Raw genomic sequence first — 4,299 nt, forward strand, 5'->3', positions numbered from 1 at the left:
AAGCAGAAACGTGTGAACAATGCTAGGGAACATACCTCTTTCCTTCCAGGTCTGAAAACCATCCCAAGTTGTCAGCAATTATGTGGTGATTTTTGCAGCCTGGACAAGTTACTATGACAACACCCTTATGATAGGCCGTTTTTGATACCTTCTTCATTGATCTGGTGGAGCAGACCTGTAAGCAGAGGCAAATCACGATGCCAGTAATGTCAAATCCATGTACAAAACAGTTTCATTACTTTTCGTATTTTACGTAACAGAACATTCACTCTACCTGCCCACTTTCAGAACTAAAAACATAGCTCTTCTGTGCGCGTGTTTTGGGAAATGCTTTCACAACAGGTCCGTTTCCAATAAAACATGCAACATAGCGATGCGACTGCAGCTAAACCTCGAACAACATACTCAGCCCAAAAGAAATGTAGCCTAACGCTTATTAAAACTCATTTTGACTTTTGCACTAGCTTTACGCTAACGTTATTTGAATGGAATCTACACAATTCTCAATTTCAATTGTTTATAGAATTTCACGGAATCTTACCTTGCACGTGTACACCAAATGATAATGGCTGGACTGTACATTTCCGATTGCTTCGCTTCTGGTATGGGCTGAAGTTGAAAACTCCACACCTAGTCCAGCAGCGATTCGTTTCAGTTTGGTAAACCATGACACCGATGTCCCACCATAGATGGACTGTTGAGTTAAATAATGACAGGGAGGAAGGCTTCTCACTTTCCAACTTTGTTTACTGTTTGCTTTTACAGAAAAGTGTCCAAATGAAAGACAACACTGTTGCCTTCTATTCGACCTGAGCTGAGCTAATACGGTGAATAAAATCGGTTTTTGAAGGCTCCTATAATAATACAGGGCGGAAGACATTACTGTTGTTATTAATTCACGAATTAGAGTTACTTTGTTACTGTGGGAAGCTATCAATACAGTGAACCAAAATTTAAACACATGCGATGCATGATATTCTCCTTCCGTGCCACACTCAGCAAATGAACGTTTGCTTTGCAACACTTCCGCGGTCGCAATCTGTGGCCAAGAGAGCTGATTGGTTCGTCAGAGGAGCGTTCTCTAACCACCAGCACCCTCTAGCGCACTAGTCTGTAAATTCGTTTAACTGTACCTGATATATTGAGATGGCTGGCTGACTATAGAAGCTGGTCAGCCGGTGAACAGCTGGTTGACCAGCTAAAAGTGAGGAAAACGCAGCTTAAACCAGTTTCTGTGGATAACCTAGGTCAGTGGTCCTCACTCCTGGTCCTGGAGAGCCACAGGGTATGCAGACTTTTGTTGTTACACAGCACTTAACTCATTACATTATTGGCATTTGGCAGATGCTCTTATCCAGAGCGACGTACATTTGATTAGACTAGGCAGGAGACAATCCTCCCCTGGAGCAATGCAGGGTTAGGGGCCTTGCTCAAGGGCCCAACGGCTGTGCGGATCTTATTGTGGCTACACCGGGATTAGAACCACCGACCTTGTGTATGCCAGTCATTTAGCTTAACCAATACGCTACAGGCCGCCCCCAACTCATCAATTGAAGCAGTTAATTACACAGTAAACTCACCTCACCTGGTGTCTTGGGTCTGAATTGGTTGCTGATATTAAGTCAAGAACAAAAACCAACACACCCTGCAGCTGTCCAGGACCAGGAGTGAGGTTATCCCATTGATCTAGGTTATCCATATAAACTTGCTGACCACCAGCTTCCTCCAGCTAGAAACCATGTTTGAGCCACCAGCTGCTAGAGCAGCTATGACCAGCTAGTGTCAAAAACACAGCTTAGCATAGAATCCGAGCTGGTATTGGCTGGCTGTGTGTATATATTTTTGTATATGTATAATTTGTGAACAGGGTAAGCTTAGTGACTTTGACTGTTGCATAAGTAGTACAACACAGTGCTTGTAAAACAGGTGATTAGATAAGCAAGAAAACCAGAGAGCCATCTGCTAAACAGGCTAATAGTGTTCTTGCCATTGTAAAACTTAAAATTGTATAGAAACAGTACTTTTCAACCATTAGAAATATATTTTAGAAAATCTATATAAAACAAAATCTAGTCCACAATAAGTGAGCACCAATCATTGAGCACCTGACAAACCCGCATTGATTTGTAGCTGCAAGTTGCAAATTCACATTCTGTGAGGATTGCTAAAATACCAAAACCCTTTTGTAATGACTCAAGTTAATGCTTCTTTTTTTTTTTTTGTAGAGGTGAGAGTGAATATACGATTAAGTGTTTTTACAGTTAAGTTATGATGGAAAATGATAGTTAGGCAAGGCTTGTATCAAAGGTTTTCGTTCTCTGCTGGAAACGGGAAAAGATGGTTATGACAACCTAATATTTAACAAAAAAAATGTCCAAACTAGATGGTGGGTGGTACATACAGTCACTGAGCACTTTATTAGGAACACTGTACTAATACTGGGTAGGGCCTCCCTTTGCTCTCAAAACAGCCTCAATTCTTCATGGCATGGATTCTACAAGATTTGGATGGATTTATTCAAGATTCCGTTCCATGTTGACATGATTGCATTGCACAATTTCTGCAGATTTGTCAGCTGCACATTCATGCTGCAAATCTATCATTCTACCACATCCCAAAGGTGTTCCATTGGATTCAGACCCAATGACTGGGAAGCCCACTGAAGAACATTGAACTCATTGTCGTGTTCATGAAACCAGTTTGAGATGACTTTTACTTTGTGACATGGTGCATTATCATGTTGGAAGTAACCATTAGACAATGGAAACATTGTGGCCATGAAGGGATGTGGCCGGGGCAGCTTGTAACATAGTGGTTAAGGTACATGACTGGGACACGCAAGGTCGGTAGTTCGATCCCCAGTGTAGCCGCAATAAGATCCACACAGCTGTTGGGCCTTTGAGGAAAGGCCGTTAACCCTGGGGAGGATTGTCTCCTGCTTAGTCTAATCAACTGTACGTCGCTCTGGATAAGAGCGTCAGCCAAATGCCATTAATGTAATGTAATGGGATGTACATGGTCAGCAACAATATTCAAATAGGCTTTCATGAATTCATGCTTTTGGCACAAAATATTAACCCTATCAACTGCATGCCTCAGCAGAAATTGAGATTCATCAGACCAGGCTATGTTTTTCCAGTCTTCAACTGTCCAGTTTTGGCGAGCCTGTGCCCACTGCAGCCTCAGCTTTCTGTTCTTGGCTGCCAGAAGGGAACACAATGTGGTTTTCTGCGGTTGTAGCCAATCCGCCTCAAGGTTTGACATGTTGTGCATTCTTGACAAGTAAAACATACTTCATAAAAATAAATGTTGTACTTTTAATAAAATTTATATTTTATAATTTATTAATGTGGTATGCGGATTACACCGTATGTATAAGTGGGTACAAATGTACATGCACATACAGTACATTCAAATAAAGTTTCCATAGAAACAAGGATGCAAAATCTTTTAGGTCTGGGCCTGACCAGAACAATTTGGGCACAGTGAGTTGGACTTGGTTACATGCAGTTTTTACTCAGGCTACCAAAACAGAACACATTAATGCTTACAGTAGCCTATGTTTCATAATATTGATAATTATAAACTAATCTAGTTATGGGTTGCAGTCACCTTGAATGTGATTAACAATTTGTGATTGGACACAGATTAATATTCATTGCATAACTCATGTTGTTCGGTGTGATTAAGTAATATTTACGTAAAACAGACAAACAGGCTATGGTGACTCATTTTACATATTTTACAGTATGTATATAATCACATGATAATCAATCACTTGAAAATTAAGACTTCTAATGTATTCTACGTATTCTAAAAACCCATATCCTAATATTTGAAAATTATCCGCGATCAAACGTGGAGGACTGAGCGTTAACTGCATGCCACAAAGAAAGATGGTGATAGGGGCACGCACGACGACGCATAAAGCCCTTAAGTAATATGTCCGCGCCCATAATACTCTTGTGGTCGAGACATAGGCCACAAGAAAAAAATAAATTTAAAAAAGCCTTCTGTGGAGCCTGGTTTCCTTGTATTTAGTTTGAAATGTGGTGTTGTGCAATTAAGTTGTTTATTCCCGTAGTCGCTTCATGAATAAGGGATACTCTGAAAATAGCGCTATAGGAAGAAATCGGCTACCGAGTCAGGGCATTGGTCAATTTTGTTCATCGTTTATGTGACTCAACTTCCGGGGTGGAGAAAAGAACAACACCGACGGCTGAAGGCTCCGTTGCATCAGTGTAACAAAAAGAAATGTATCTAACCAGCTAGTGTCTAAAGGGATAGCTACGGGATCCC

Source organism: Conger conger, chromosome 12, assembly GCF_963514075.1.
Source record: "Conger conger chromosome 12, fConCon1.1, whole genome shotgun sequence".
NCBI lineage: Eukaryota > Metazoa > Chordata > Actinopteri > Anguilliformes > Congridae > Conger > Conger conger.